The sequence below is a fragment of the Rhipicephalus microplus genome, chromosome 6 (genome assembly GCF_043290135.1).
Source record: "Rhipicephalus microplus isolate Deutch F79 chromosome 6, USDA_Rmic, whole genome shotgun sequence".
Taxonomy (NCBI): Eukaryota; Metazoa; Arthropoda; class Arachnida; order Ixodida; family Ixodidae; genus Rhipicephalus; species Rhipicephalus microplus.
Genome location: NC_134705.1, coordinates 144,407,095 through 144,424,466, shown reverse-complemented (window position 1 = coordinate 144,424,466; position 17,372 = coordinate 144,407,095).

Sequence of the window (17,372 nt, the reverse complement as noted above, 5' to 3'; positions counted from 1 at the left end):
GCATGGCAACAGTGACGTTAATCGGTTCGGTTATGATGGCTAGAACATTAGAGTCCAGTCGGTCTGCTTCCTGAGGCGGGTAATTTGAAGTGCGCTAATCCGATGTGGACCACTAAAACGTGGCTTTATTTCAGAATAGACCCTTGGCACAAAAGTAACACTAAGTGGCTTCTGGACCGCTATTTCAACAATCAACGTCGACTTAATATTCACCTTTAGCGTCCATTTATGATTTGAATTGTGAAATGCGTTCCATCTTCCTCTCTGTCTCTGCCTTCTACTTCTTTATTCCCCTTGCCGTGTGTAGGGCACCAAGCTGGGCGTGGTCTAGCAAACCCCCTACATTTCCTAATAGTAATTTAATAATTGGAGTTTAACATCTGGAAACGACGATATGATTATGAGCGACGACGTAGTAGAGGGCTCCGGGAATCCCGACCATCTGAACGTGCACTGGCATCACACAGTAAACGGGCCTCTAGCGTTTCACCTCCATCGAATGGCCGGAATCGAACCCGCGACCTTCAGGCCCACCGCCGAGCCCCCTCCCCCCCCCCCCCCCCCCAGCCATGGCACTGTCACACCGAGGCGGACATCCCATACATTTCCTACATCCCTGCGCTCGGGCTCGGCTCTCTGTATACTCTTGAATAGTGGGATACAGCCAGGGTGAACAGTGGAAGTGCCTCAAACACGCTGGCCGACGTTTCGATAGGAGGACCTATCTTTGTTAAAGACACCTTGTTATCCTTGGCGTGTTAGTTGTAAGAGGGTTAGTAGTCACTGCTAACCCCCAAAAGCTAACGCGCCACTACTAACCCCGTGGGTGTCATTAGTCACTACTAACCCTGTTAAAACTAACACGCCAAGGATGACAAGGTGCCTTTGACAAAGATAGGTCCTCCAATCGAAACGTCTGCCAGCCTGTCTGAGGCACTTCCACTGCTCATCCTGACTATCCCACTACGTGCTTCTATCCGTCGGGTCCCCTCTAGATTATGGATTCTCTTGAATTAGAAATTTACCGAATAATTAAAGTACAGAATTTGGTCATCCCCTTATAATAAGAGGCAATACGTCGCCGTCCCTAAATGAAAAGCATAGGGCCGTTGTATAATGCCATTTCTAATATACGGGGCTGAAATTTCAAACACAACAAATAATATGGGAAAATTCCGGCATATCCACGAAGTGAATGATAATGAGTAGGCGAAGCAATGGGATCGTTCGGTCTTACCTTAAATCACCCGAGACATTCACCACTCATGCATGTAAATGAGTGACTAGAGCGGCTTACACTCACATACAAGGTTTATCGGTCATAAATGGTACGTTGTGTGGAGTTGTGAATTTTGTTGTGCCTTTATTATTACTGCATTGTAGTATCGGATCTAACCTGAAGATGGCAAAGACGAGGTCTCTGCATTCCCCTGTTGGTTGGTTGTTTCCAGTCGTGCGACATGCATCGTATTGAGACGTCATTTTTTTTTATTGATATGATATATAAGGAGATGTTGGCGCACCATTATGACGCCGGCTACTCCTTAGCCGTTGATTGAAACTTGAACACGTATCTTGAAGCAAAACATACAAAGCAGTGCATGAAAAAAAGAAAACTCGGGCACAGATATGCAAAGACACACTTATACGCACATATCACAATGGTAAGTAAATGTTCGAAAGTCAATGTAAGAAGTCTCTGGAAATGTCCCTCATTAATATTCGGTCCACCAGCACAAAACAGCAAAGCACACGTCTGGTCCTTATAAAGATACATTCGCTCGTATGTACATAATAGTCGACACGTCATTCATTTCACAACACACACGTGATGGGTGTCACATGATACTGTACATAATAAGTACATGTGTTACAAATGAAAGTTTCTTCTTTGTTAATACTTATCAGCAATCCCGCTGTCTTGTAAAAAACGTGTTAATGCTTTTAAAGCATGGGACTGTAAAACTCCAGTTGGCCATGGGCCCAGAAGTTTTTTTTATGCTAAATGGTCTGCGGTCCAATGCGAACAGTTCGGACTTAAGATGGCGTCTCGGTGTGTCATGATGTGGACAGTCTATGAGAAGGTGACAGACTTCTTCATCTATAAATCCACATTCGCATTCGGGAGTTTCAGCTTTGCAGATTCTGTGCAAAAAATGTTTTGTGTATGCGGTGCCTAGCCTCAATCGGTGAATTAGAGTTTCCATCCTTCTATCTAATGCCAGCGTAATTTTGAATTAAATAAATAGATCGATGTGATATAAATCGCAGCTCTTTGTACTTTTGTCAAACCAAGCAGTTTGGCTCATTCTGAAAGTTGTATTCTTTATAATACTACGCAATTCATTTTTCGAAATTGGTAAAGAAACAGTAACGTTTTATGATGTGCTTGTCGTGCTGCTTCATCGGCAGCTGTGTTTCCAGGAATGTTGCAGTGGCCAGGTATTCACTGGAATTTGATCTCATGTTGCGCCTTCTTTGCTTTGGTGAGCTCCTTCAGCGTTTCGTATGTCATACTATCACTTATTACTGTCCTGTTTGTACTGGAGAGTGATCTTAATGCGGCCTGTGAGTCACTGAAAAGTACCCATTTTCTAGCGTCTGCTACCGAGTTTATAAACTTTAGAGCATACAGAATAGCGAAGAGCTCAGATGTAGTAGATTACGTCATGCGACATAATTTAAACGATTCCTGAATATTGAGCTGTGGTATGATAAATGCCGATGTTGAAGACGTTGTAGTACTTGAGCCATCTGTGTAAATATGTATGTACCCTGGATACTGCATGTGTATCTGATAAAGCGCTAGTTGTTGAGAAGCTTGGATGAACATGTCTCTCTTTCTGATAATGCCATCCACTGAGAATTCAATGCTTGGTATTACAAGCAGCCATGGAGGATAGTCCATTTCAGAGCTCCAAAATTCATTTCTGGGTAATATATGTACATTACTCTGTACATCGTTATGAGCATTGCTTTTATCTCTTAGTAAAATCTGCAGTGCCAATGGGTGGTCCTTGTGTTGCGTCTGTAAGCGAAAAAAATGGCGGCATATTTTAATTGTTCTCATCACTGGAAAGGGTGGTTGCCGAGTCTCTGCTATGACAAGGCTGCTGGAAGTCGCTCGTGGAACACCTATGCAGACGCGCAGTCCCCTAGCTAATAGTCTCTCCTCTAAAAGTCGCTCCTCTGAAGTGCGGGAAAGGCCGTGTAACACTGCTGCAGAATATGTAACTTTTTGTCGTATTAAAGCATTGTGAACAGCGAGCATGGATGATACATATCCGCCCCATGATGTCCCAGCAATTCTGCGGAGTATTTCATCAGCGTATTCACCTCGTTTTCAAGTTTCTTTATGTGAGGTGCCCATGATAGCTGCTTATCAAGTATTACTCCGAGAAACCGATGCTGTGTCACAATCATTAGTGGTTCGTCTTCTAAATTGAGATTGAAGTTCTTAAACTTCTTACGGGTGAAGGGCAATACATTTGTCTTTGCGTGCGATAAAATCATTCCTCTTTCTTTTAAAAAGTTGTTAATAATATTTATTCCGTCTTGCAATGCAATCTGAATTAACCGTATGTCCATGCCAGATGCCCAAATGCACACATCATCTGCATATAAGGAGTATTTCAACCTGGAAGGCAGTCTTTTAGCTAAATCAGCCATAACACAGTTGAAAAGAAGAGGGCTGAGTACGCTTCCTTGTGGCACTCCCTGTCTGCGTCTGAGGTAATGGAAAAAATGATTGATGCGCGACTTCAATGGTGGTGCAACAGAACTGGTGTATTCTCCAACTACTTGACAGGTTTTAGGAAACAGAGATGCACAATGGATGCAATACTGGACTTAGTAACGTATGTGGAGCATGAACGCGCCTGTGGTAGTTTGTCGGTCGCAGTGTTCTTGGACATCACAAGGGCATTTGACACAGTCAGTCACACTCATGTTCTGCTGAGTATGTTGGAACTCGGACTGTCCGGCAGGTCTTTGCGGTGGGTATCCAATTTTTTATCAGGTCGTAAAATATTCATTCAGACGAGTGAAGGAAAAAGTTGAGACGTCATATGCTGCACAAGCCAGTCGGTGTCCGATCAACATCAGCACCTTCATCGCCATCAGCGGCATGGCCAGTGTGATGGCGTAGAGTGGGTATACCGTGCACGTGCTGTGCCGTGATGACAGAAAGAGAATGTGTGGCCTGGAACGAACTTGTTCATCTTCAGCGGAGGCCAGGGCACGACACAGGACAAGCATCATTCGTAAGCTGCTTTACATAAAAAAAAGCTATAGGCTTGCCCGAAACGCGCACTGGAACAATGAACAACAATGGAACAATCAATAACGACAGAATGACAAGGCGCCACACAATGCGAATTGCGTAACGAGTGGGCTGGCGAATGATAAAACTCATTACAAGAACATGAGGCAGGATTCTTCATCATCGTCAGCCACAGCATCAACAAAATGCGCATAATTGCTTGCAAGCGTGTAGAGGGTACTCCGCGGTTTGCCGAAAAACAAGAAAGGCATAGTGGAGGCCTCCGGGTGTGTGCACTTTTCAAGGTTCTACTCGACTCTAAAAGACAAACATTATAATGAATTATGGCATAATGATTACTCGGCAAGTGTGCTTGTAGCGGTTACCCGTATAATAAAGAAAATGCTTGAAAAAAGTTCACAATATTTTTGAACGCTATAGACCACGGCTTATTAGGGTACGAACAGGTGTTAATCAGTGCGATTAGTCCGGTGCTTATTATCGCCCTAATTATGCGAATGCGTAATTATGGCGATAATATACTGTTTAACTTGCAAATCGTCAGAAGGACAGTATACGCTTTTGTGTTCGCAGAGTTAAAGAAACACAAAAAGATCGTGGAAGAGCGCAAGCTTCTTTGTGTTTGTACCACGCACTCCTTCACACTATAGGCCGTTGATGCTATAATGAAAACGTTCTCTTGCCAGTGTATAAAAGTTATCGCGTGCAAGCTGAAACATGCCCGCTCGTTGAAGAATAAAAAACAAACAAAAAAAACAGCACTTTAAAACTGCCTAGGCGTAGGGTAGTTTTGAGATGATAAAGAATTGCGTAATTTGCTGTTTTCTTATAATTTTCTTTTTTTTTTACCTAGAGAAGTCACCCTGTTTTCGCTTTTAAAGTGACTGCACTATGTCGACAATAAGATAACACTCGATATAACGTAGCTGAACACTATCTGTAGGCAATAAGGAAAACAGCACAGACAGTCTGAGATGCGAGTGTTTGTTTCCTCTTGGTCTATAGGAGTTCTTATCTCGCCATATCTAATACACGTGTAGCGGCCGTCGTGGTTGTTGCCCCACGCGCCGGAAACCATACCGCACACGTGGTGGGCCAAAGTTAAACAGATGCCAAGAAACGAACGTGCGACGATGCTCGATCTGCCTGAAGTGCTTGTTTGTATACGGCAGTGGCAAACGGTGGTGTACACTGGTTGCAACAGCCACATCCTGTGCGGATCCCGAAGGAACTGGTTATCGCCTAAACAAGGCGTTAAACCTTTCATCGCGTCGTTTGGTCAGCCGCTGGAAGCGGAAAGAGAAGAAAAATATTTACCATGAAATAAATCAAACTTACGAATAATAAGTATCTGGATCGGCACTATCTTGTTAGTATCACGTGTTCCAAGTAAAAACCGTAATAAATTCAACGAACGCCTCCTTATTGAAAGCGGTAATATACGTATTTGGTTACTGTCATAGCCGTATCATCTATATTAACGCTTGAGACGCAAAACCCCCGATAATGTTACATTTTATTATGCCGTGGTTTCCGTTGATGAAACTTTCTCTTGACGGCACATCTTGCTTGTGTCATGTAGAACTGCTTACTAGGTTTGTGTTAATCACTACGATTTTTTTCACTTAGATTAAATTTAATTTATTGTATTTATTTACGCTTACTACATTCACCTTCGATCATGTTAGCGGGCTGGTACATTAAATTAACAATGAAAGAAATGGCATAACATTGGGCATACAAACTGAAGAAAATAGAATAAAATAAAATGAGATAAAAACGCAAAATAATAAAACTTGTAGGTGTTCTTTCTGATTCTGATGAAATCTATATCAATGGGAGAGAAGGAACAATTGCATTAGTTAATTTCTCCCAGTCGACTGTGGAGCGAGAAAATTACGTTTTTTTGTCTCCAAATAGAGCAAACAATTCTATATCAATTCTCTTCCTTTTTTTGTGCGTGTGTCACAGCAGATGCATGTCCTCGTGTTGTCAACTCTGTACTGCGTATACTACTATGTATAACTCTGTATACAGTCGCACTATGTGATTGCTTCACTTAAAAAAAGAGAAATTTGTCTGCTGTCGTGCAGTGTCAATACCATAAAAACGTTAAAGAAGCCAGCGCACTTATGAGCATTACAGCAAAGAGCATTTACCACACACCCATCGGTCATCATGTACTAACGTGAAAGAGAATCAAGGCCTAAATTGTAATTACACGAACCCACAGACGGGATGTTCACTTATCCACCCATTTAAGAGGGCATCAGTTCATAACAAAAACATAAACAGTTCTTTGTATTGACATCTTAGCGCCCGCCTCTGCGTTTCGGTGGTTATGGTGCACGGTTCCTGACCCGATCGATGGTCGCGGATTCAGTCTCGGCTGTTGCGGTCCAATTTCGGTGGAGGCAAAATAATATAGGCCCGCACGCTGTGCTCTGTATACTAGCAAGTTTAACGACGTCGGTTGGTCGAAATTTCCGTAGCTCTCCGCTTCGGGTTGACTCATATATATATATGAGACAACCCGAAGACAACCCGACGTTACTATATTGTAACGTCGTCATTTTGACACGTCAAACCCTGACTATATGAATAAGGTTTAAGCACCAGAAAGCAATATTTGCAGTGATTTACCTAAACAAGAACAAGGCGGTGCTATGAAATAGCAAAGCTAGTAGGACGTCTTTTCATTTTTTTATTGCAATGGTTTAAGAAATGGACAACAGTAAATGCCTGTCGTTTTCTCCTGGCAGAGAAAACGTCAGTGGAGAAAACGACAGGCATTTACTGTTGTGTTACTACGACAGGCATCACCATCATGTGATCGCGGATTCCGGTCGTGGTCAAAAGGAGCAGTCGGCGTCTTCCAGCTGAAACTCTATTTGGCCGAACTTGCGGCCGTGAAACGCAAACTGGAATTACAGCGAGGAATGCGCCTTGCACACTGATACCGGCGCACAAAGCGTCGGTCGTCGATAAAACTGGTTGGTGGCGAGGCGCGGCGTCACTTGCGACGTCGAACGTACGAGCGTTATCACTGGCGGCCACGTTTGTTCTGTAGAACCAGCTCAGCTGCTCGCGTTTGCGCGCTCAAGCATAACGAATGATGCCAAGATAATCTGGAGTGCTCTCAGACACTCGGGCGTGATTTGCGCAAGGATGTATTGACAATCGCGACTGACCGGCGAGATAAAACACAAAACGAAAACTGCGGCATCGTCTCTGTCTGAAATGGCATCGTTCCGATGCTTTAACAGAACATAGAAGTGCAATAACAAAGAAAAAAGTACAATAAGCAATTAATACAAGCAAAAAAAAATGCAATAATAAAGCAAAAACTACGGTCCCCAGGTTCGTTAAGCCGACATGGACGCACGACATGGACGACTTCAGGTCACGCACGGCGCCGTTGAGAGTTCGTGATGCCGTCGGGGACAACCTCGTAGTCGGGAGGGCCGAGACGTCAAAGTACCCTATACGGTCCGAAGTATATATTGCCACAGAAGTTTTCACTAAATTCAAGTCCGCGTATATCGGCGTTCACACCCGAACGTGATCGCCGGGCTGATAGTCCCCTAAGTGTCGTCGAAGATTATAATGGTGGCGTTCGGTCATCTGCCTATTCTTGATGCGCAGGCGGGGCATTCGTCGGGCTTCTTGAGCGCGCTGAAGGTAGGCGGTGACGACGAGGTTTCCTTCGTCAGTGACATTGGGTAGCAATTGCATCAAGCGTCATTACCGGACACCTTCCATAGACCAACTTGTACGACGTCATCTGCGTCGTTTCTTGCTCGGCTGTGTTGTACGCGAAGTTCACGTACGATAGGATGACATCCCACGTCTTGGGTTTGATGGTGGCGTACAGGTGTACAAAAAGTATAACGAAGCACGCGAACTGGGGCCAAACTATGCAAAAGTGAATGCCAGCGCATTTTGTCAGAGAAGTGGTCCATTCTTATACGGCAATTTGTCAGAAGACAGTGCCATCATTCGCGTATAAAAATAAGGAACCACTTCGCTGATTGAGCGTGCTGAGATTCGCTTTTGTGTAGCTTGGCCCACAGCTCACGTCTTTTGTTTTACCTTTGGAGCACCTGTACATTGCAAGCATGTCGGAAATTGTCTTATGAAGACGCTGTCGGGCCATTTGTCTTTGAGTGGTAGGCAGTGGTGTGTGGGGGCTTGTCTGGCTGTACAAAACTCTCTTCATTAAACGCATGGCCCCATACGCATGACTTGCGGACAGAACCGCTATTTTTGAAATACATAAGATGTATTATTTGAAATTGTTTCAGCAGATAATACACAATAGACTATAGTTCACAAAATCTTCACACTGTATGATTTTCGTACTTATGCTAAAAAGGACTCCAAGGATTCAAACGGTTTACGGCCGGCCACACACATCTTTCAGATACCCACCTTTATGAACGAAATCGACCACCCTCTATAAATAAATAGCAATATCTCCAAGCAAATGACCAAGAAGGCACTAATACAAAGCAGCATTGAATTTCCTTGAATGTTAGTTGTTTTCTGCTTGCCTATGATGTATTTTATGTTGTTATTGGTGCAAATATTACACCGTGTGGCTATTTATTAAACGTATCTATTGCTTTTTTGCAAAGCATCTGTGTTTATCCTTGCTTTAAATATGGGTGTTGAGCACTTGCAGCTAATGTTGCACTATATAGTACGTTGAATGCTACAATACTTGCATATATATATATGTGCGACGTATGAAGATCATGTGACGTATGAAGGTAGCGATGGTTGGTAGAAGCCGAGAAGGAAGAAGTGAGATTAGAATAAACATGGCGTATGAGGTGGCTCCACTTGAAAAATTGGGATTAGAATTAAATGTGGCAGTAATTTTGTCGTTTGGCAGCATTAAATTCGGTTATAGCCACAGGGACGTCTGCTCTGCGGTATTTGAATACATAATTGAAACAAAGCGATTGCCATGTTAATCTGCCTATATATGTATATATATGTGTGTGTGTGTGTATATGTATGTATGTGTATATATATATATATATATATATATATATATATATATATATAGATATACATATATATATATATATATATGTGTGTATGTGTATGTATGTGTATATATATGTATATATATATAGACCCACCATTACCTCTGTCTCAAATCGCATCTGATGGCCTGCATCGCTCCCTGCTCAGATATACTCCTTTTTCGATTTTCGGCTTTCCTTTCTATATTTTTTTAGCCCAAAATTACGTTTTCTTTGAAAAACCATTAGCCTTTTAGTTAAGATCCTGCCGCCCGGTTCTTGGCCGATCCCCCTTTGTGGGTGTGCGCCAGAGTGTCAAGGATCATCATCATCATCATCAACGAGCCAGACCACGTCACCCATTCTTCGTAGCGTCACACGTGTCGACAGGATGAAGACCTCGCAACCACTTCATCGCCCGGCCATTGTCATCGAAGACCTCAGTGAGACGCAGTGACCGAACGTGGACCACGAAAGTACATCCCAACACTACACCAAGACCAGCATTATGTCGGCACCATCAGACGACCTTCCCATCCCCAAGTACACCGGAACAGCGGACGATGGACCTGTACAGGACTGGTTCGACCTGTTCGAGAACCACGCAACCGCTGCATCATGGTCGGAACGGGAAATGATCACCAACTTCACCGACTACATCTCCGGTGAGACATTCAAGTTTTACCTGACACACATATTCGAAAACGACGAATCATGGCAAAAGATCAGGGAAGAGAGGATTGCCCGTTTTAACGACTACGACAAGGACTTCCTCATTACCGACCATCTGCATACAACCACACTCGTCCGTCACAGTCCACGCTTATTTCTCAAGAAACGTGGCGTTCCACGAGGTTTCTCTTCCCGAAAGTCGGCATTTACGAAGTCGTGGCACCAACATACGACACGAGACGTCGCTCACCCTACTGATGCCTTTCATGCTTCGTCTCGCATACATGGTCCACCACCTGGTTTTCTACGACGCAGCTCTTCAAAGGCTCCTAACAGTCGCTATTCGTGTCATAAGGACGCCTTGTTCATGGTAGACCAGCTGACACATGGGGAAAATACCAAACAACGCCAAGATGACTAAAAGAGTGAAAATCAGTCTTCACGCATTGGAGCAGCTTACTCCCCATCTCGCAGACTTGGCCCGCCTCCTGGTTTTCCATCGCTTGGCTCTTTCGTGACTCACGATGTCCATCTCACATCTAGCACGCTCACAATGGTCGGGATAGAGCTGCGGAGCTCGAACGATGCTACGCCAAGCCCTGTACTTACCACCCAGATTCATGCGCCAGAACAGCTCGCATCGTTAGTTGCAAAGAAAGAGGGCCATTCACAACTCAAACCTTACAGAACTACTCCTGTTGCAATGTTGCCGTCCAGTGCGCAGCCACCAGAAACTCCAAACACAGAAGGCTCAGACGCAACGAACGTCGCATACTACCAGGCGCAAGAACCACTCATAGTGAGCCGCGAAGAAGAAGCCCCTGATGAACTGTCTGTCAACTCTGAATTTTTTTGTCGCAAGAGTTCATTTCCACGGCACCGCAGACTTGCCAAAATTTGCATTTTCAACCTGGTGATGCAACGTCACATGTGGTACCCTCATGCAGTGGTCACCAATCCAAGAATCGAACCAATTCAGAAGCAAATCATACATCGAACCTCGTACACAGTTGTCTTTCTGAAGCGTCTGTAATCAACCACGTCACAGAAGCCTCTGAAGAGCAGGCTAGCAATGATGGCGCTCCACCAACCACGCCCGATAAGCAAGAAACCTGTTCATCATGCATCAGCTGTGTACAGGACGCGTCAAATCTCAAAGTAAATGAATGTCCCATTCCGGAAGGCTTGCCACTACAGCCATCTCCTGGGCAGCATCAGCAAAGCAAGCATAGCCAAGCGCGCAACCTCATGCGACAACAAAATAGACTGCAACGAAGGCATCGAGGAACGCAAAATTCAACGGAAGCACACTCACCAATTGAAAAACAGCGGAAAATAAGATCTCTAACCCAAAAAGTACTCCAAGACGTCAAATTTTTTCGCACAGAGGAAAGTCGCCAGAGACGTTCCCCGTGCCTACAGTTACACAGACCGCAACACCACAGAAAACGCCAAGAAATATGCGGAAGCACTTCTTGCATACCGCCAGCCCGCAGGCATCACGCCTTCACAATCCGTCAAGAAGCACGCATTTTAGAAGCAAAGCGTCTGTCGCAGCCACGACTCAGAATCCAACGCATGAGGCATCCGACCTTCCAACGCTACAAGGACTCCCAACCTTGTTTGTTTTTCGCTACTATCCAGGCTGTGTCATCAGCATTTTCCACGTCGAATGCAGGGTTATGCTCTCCAGAACACAACAGCCAACCTCGCCCACCTGAGGTCTCCTATATAGATGTCACTGGACTGCCTTCCCTGTGAAGATTTTTGTGCAAGTGCATGGAACTGCCGTGTTACATGGAACTACTCTATTTTGTGATATTTTTTCCTATGAGGCGACACCACTTGTTCGTGCTTCATAGTTTGAAGCTCGCGCATTCTTTCGGGGGGAGGGGGAATCATGTGACGTATGAAGGTAGCGATGGTTGGTAGAAGCCGAGAAGGAAGAAGTGAGATTAGAATAAACATGGCGTATGAGCCAGACCACGTCACCCATTCTTCGTAGCGTCACACACACACACACACACACACACACACACACACACACACACACACACACACACACACACACACACACACACACACACACACACACACACACACACACACACACACACACACACACACACACACACACACACACACACACACACACACACACACACACACACACACACACACACACACACACACACACACACACACACACACACACACACACACACACACACACACACACACACACACACACACACACACACACACACACACACACACACACACACACACACACACACACACACACACACACACACACACACACACACACACACACACACACACACACACACACACAAGCATATATATATATATATATATATGCTTACGATTAACAATGTTTTTTTTGTTGCTGTATGCGTTACATTATTTCGCACATGTACTTTTATCTTCCCTCTCATATAATCAATTTTATATTGCTAAGCGCTTATGATGGCCTGCGTGCCTCACTTCATTTGGAGTAAAGGCCGTTTGTCAGGTTCCTAAGCCTTTTGCCATCGCTCCACTTTCTGATTATGTAAAGAAAGAAACGAAAATCAGTAGAATAAACGAATATCCCGAAATTCCCCCGAGTTGAATCAGCAGTAACTAGCGTACCTCTGTCGGTGATGACTCGTACCTCTGCGGCACCATGACGAAGGACGATGTCCTTAACGAAGAACTTGGCTATACCTTGGCAGCAGTGCAAATTAGGCAGGGTTTTTGTTTCGGCGTATCGTCTGAAGTAGTCGGTAGCTACGATGATCCATTTGTATCCGCAGGTCGGCGTTATAACGGCCCCCGTAGGTCACTCCCAATTTTCTGGAATGGTCGGCGATAGGTTGAAGAAAGCCTGCTGCCTTGTCGTTGAATTGTGTCTTGCGTCACTGACAGTCTCGGCATGTATTTATGTAGCGAGCGACGTTGGCGCCAAGGCGTGACCACAGCAGTTTTCCTGTAATTTTGCAAGCATGTGAGAAAGACTGCGGTGTCCAGCTATTGGATTGTCATATAGGGCCTGGAGGATCACCTGTCGCAGTGCTGAAGGTACCACAAGAAGTTACTTGGCTTGAAGTGGTGAGAAGTTCTTCGTCATGAAGACACCGTTTCGCAAGGAAAACGACGCCAGACCTCGCTTGAATTCCTTTGCAACAACGGCGCTCCTACCCTCGAGGTATTGAATAAGAGTTCCGGGTCGGCTCGCCGTCTTTCAGCGAAGTCGTCGGCATTTATGATCCCCAAGAAGCAGTCATCCTCTTGGTCGTTCTGTGTAGACGGGTGGATGGCGGCGTGAATCAATCAGTCGGCATGAGTGCTTTCGCCCGGACTTGTAAACGACGGTAACGTAGAACTCTTTTATCAGACTCCACCTTGCGAGACGCCCTGAAGGGTCCTTCAAGTTAGCTAGCCAACACAAGGCGTGGTGGTCGCTCACAGCTTTGAAGGGTCATGCCGTAGAGGTCGGCGCGAAAGTTTGACGCTGACCAGACGATGGCAAGGAACTCCTTTTCTGTTGTGGAATAGTTGGCTTCTGCCTTGCATAGCAACCAGCTAGCATAACAGATAACACTTTCCAACCCACCAGTCTTTGGCGCCACGATGGCGCCAAGTCCGTATACACTGCTTGCATCGTTGTGTACACTTTAGTTTCAACGTATTTGTCAAAATGTGCGAGTATCGTTGGTGTGCGTAGACATGGTTTAAGTTCTTGAAATGTTTCAACTTGTGCCGTTTACCGCTGGAATTCAACGTCGGTTTTTGTGAGGCGAGTTAGCGGCTCGGTGACCTACGAAAATCTCTTGACTGCGCGCCTTGACGAAAATACCGAGATAACCTTGAATGCTCTCAGACGTTCCGGGGCGATTTGCGCAAGGCAGTATCGACACGTGCAATGGACCGGCAACTTAAAACAGATAGAAAGAAGCACGTGTGGCAATATACACACAATATTGACTTTGGTCTGCGTTATCTGCTGTATTCTTGCCCGTGTTCCCGTTACGTTGCGCGGGATGCACTTCACCGGCCCTTCTGTGTGCGTTGCGCCTGCGCCTCTTCGATAGCGACAACATGACCGCAGATTATCGCCCGCCGCACGAAAGGAGCTCACCAGTATACATGCCCGCCGAGATACTTATGAACATACGGCAGGCCGAGTGAGAAAAAACATTCTTGGAAACATTTAGGCGCGCAGGCAGTGGACGGGAAAACGGAAGGCGAGAAGACAAACAAGTGCGAAACCACAACTCAGTTTCTTAAGGGAAATACACGAAATATATACCACAGGGTAGCTCAAAAGCACATGTGCGCAAAAAACAAAACGAAGGGAAATCAAAACAAACAATGATAACACACCATGACACCAGTTTTTACATGAGTGGTATCTACAATGTTCAGCAGAATGTGAAATTCAAGTATGGCTCAGAAAGATAAATTTCTTGTCAGTTAGTACAATGGCCTGGCTGCTTACGCATTTATCAGCACATCTTCTGATATGAAACGCTTCTACTGATCCCCGAGTTAGCTTGTCTTTGTGATAAAACGAAATGATCGTGTCCCACCAAACAGGATAACATTGGCAGCTGCGGCAATGCTCGGCTAGGTAGGAGTGAATGCTATTTTCCAAAGACATCAAATGTTCATCAAGGTGAGTGTTAATGCACTGGTCAGTCTGACCTGGGCATACACGACCGCAAGTTAGGGGCAACAGGTCAGACTGGCCGGTGCATTAACACACACCTTAATGAACGTTTGAAATCTTTGGAAAACAAGAAAAGCTGGACAAATGTCGGTGACGTATGCATGCGACGTTTTTCGGCGGAAAACTCAAGAAAGTTTGGACTCGAGCATGCCAAAGCAGGTGTTCTAGCGATTGAATAAATGAAAAAAAAGGCGTGTTTTTTTACCTTAGTAGTTAGTTATCAAAGCCAGAAGAAGCCAAAAAGTTAGTGGGAGAGTCGGTACGTTTGAAACTGTTATGTAGAAACCTCATGGTTTTGTGCTGTTCTGCCTCTAATTTACCGAAAATAATCTAGACGCAAAAACAACTATGCTGATACGAGGGGCAAACATACAAAAAGAAAGTTGGAAAAACAGTAGATTACACAATAAACGTGAGGTAAGGACTACAGAAAAAGTAAGAAATAGTATAGTGAAGTATGAAACTAACAATGAAACAGCAATGCAACGATCGTACGCCTCCTTGAAATGATAACAACTCGTCAGTTACGAAGAATGTCTGTGTAAAAAGCAAACTTCATAAAGACTTGCTGTTCTGTCGGACGTATCAATGTGGAATGCATTAGGAGCAGGGGGCATGAAAGTGCATGTCCCGTGGTGGGCTGATGCAAAATCCGAAGCATGACGTGAGGAAGCAGCTCTTTCTTGGAATCCCATCCTGTGCGCCATCAACGACTAGTCACGGAGCTTGAATACTTCAGAACCTCTGGCATTAGTGTTCCGGAACCCCCCCCCCTCCCCACCACTACTCTGTCTCTCATTACCATATATGGTGGTTTGGGACGTTAAACCCCCCAAATCAACCAATAAATCAATCTAATCTGGCATTAGTGTTTCGTACTTCAGACTTATCATATACAAAAACGAATATCCAACAGATTTGAATACTGAACTATTGAAGGGAACACAATACAAATAAGAAGGGCTGTTCTGTTCGCGTTTAGAATGAGGCATTATTCACAGCCATACAAATTATTTTTGTATATGTTGCGCTGCTCACGCATTGAAATGGTTAAATAAAGTTTTCTTTGTTGATTGTATTACAATGGCGTCTACTTAGAAGCGCCCAGTTAACATGATAATTAACGCGCAAAAAACTTTACAAATAAATTCAGACACCATCTATAACGAAAACATAGAATACCAGCGAGGTTACTTTATTTAATTATATTTCAATATTATTCTTCTGATAAATTTTCTTCCGACATCTCAAATTGGTTGCCCCTCTATACCATAACAACCATTGCATGTTTATTAGATATTCGGTGCACTTAAGAAGCACCATATTATCCACCCTCCTAACCATATACGACGTCAGTTTAAAACCGAAAAGAAAAAGTTGTATGAACGAACGAAAGAGCGTAGCAAAACACCATTTGGCTCACGTGTCTCAAACCTTGCGACATTCTTGCGCTGAAGGAGAACTGCTGTAGTTACCTGTAGACCTGTAAAAGACGCCGGTAATATTCTAATAAGACTTTGCACACTCTGACCATGTTACATTTTCAAAGTTATCTACGCATCTCTTGTTTTTCTCGATTATTTTGCTTATATCTACATTTGTTACTCGAGTATCTAGATATATTTCTCAGAAATGTTTATTAGCTTTGAAGCAAGCATGTTTTCCTCAACCAATTGTCGACTAAAACTTCTAAGCAGGAAAAAGGACGATTGCGAGGCAGGTGCTACTCGTTTGCTCTACTTTGGTAAAGGACTGTTTTCCGAATAAGAAAAAGGTTTAACTTGACAAACTGACAAAAGAAAAAAAAAGCTCACATCCCAATTCTATCCACGTAGTGCGTATGTGCAAATGCAAACAAGAGAGCCGTTTTAAATTCTGTTAAACAAATGAAGACTCGAACTGACAAGAAATTGTCCGACAAGGAAAATGATGCCGGACGTCCAGCGACGATTCCTGTCCAAACGGCCTCCGACGAGATTGAAAGAGAAGGCATACCATACCGCACGTGCCTTCTTGCGAGGATCTGGAATGCTCGCATGTGACCATGGAAAGCTGAAGTGAGTCAAACGTATTTTTCCAATAGGCAGCATATGTATGTTTACAATTAAAATTCACTCTCTGAAATCGCAACTGACTCGTCTACACGCAGCGCATCTTAATGTGCTCCGACCTCGAATTGACGTCATGCCGCATGTCCTTTAAGGGCTGCCTGCATTATGAGACTTCTGTTCAATTCTGTTAATAACAAAAATCAGTGAGGTTATAGTTTTCTAAGTTATGGTATTGCTACAAGACACACCGTAGTAGAGGGCTTCGGAAATATTGACCACCTCTGGGATTCTTCAAAGATAGATAGAGATATGTGGGGTTTAACGTCCCAAAACGACCATATGATTATGAGAGACGCCATAGTGGAGGGCTCCGGAAATTTCGACCACCTGGGGTTCTTTAACGTGCACCCAAATCTGAGCATACGGGCCTGCAACATCTCCGTCTCCATCGGAATTGCAGCCACCGCAACCGGGATTTGAACCCGCGACCTGCGGGGTTTCTTCAACGAGCGCCTAAATCTAAGCGCACGGGCCTCCAGCATTTCATCTCCGTCAAAATGCGGCCGCTGCAACCGGAATTCGATCCCGCGACCTGGTTC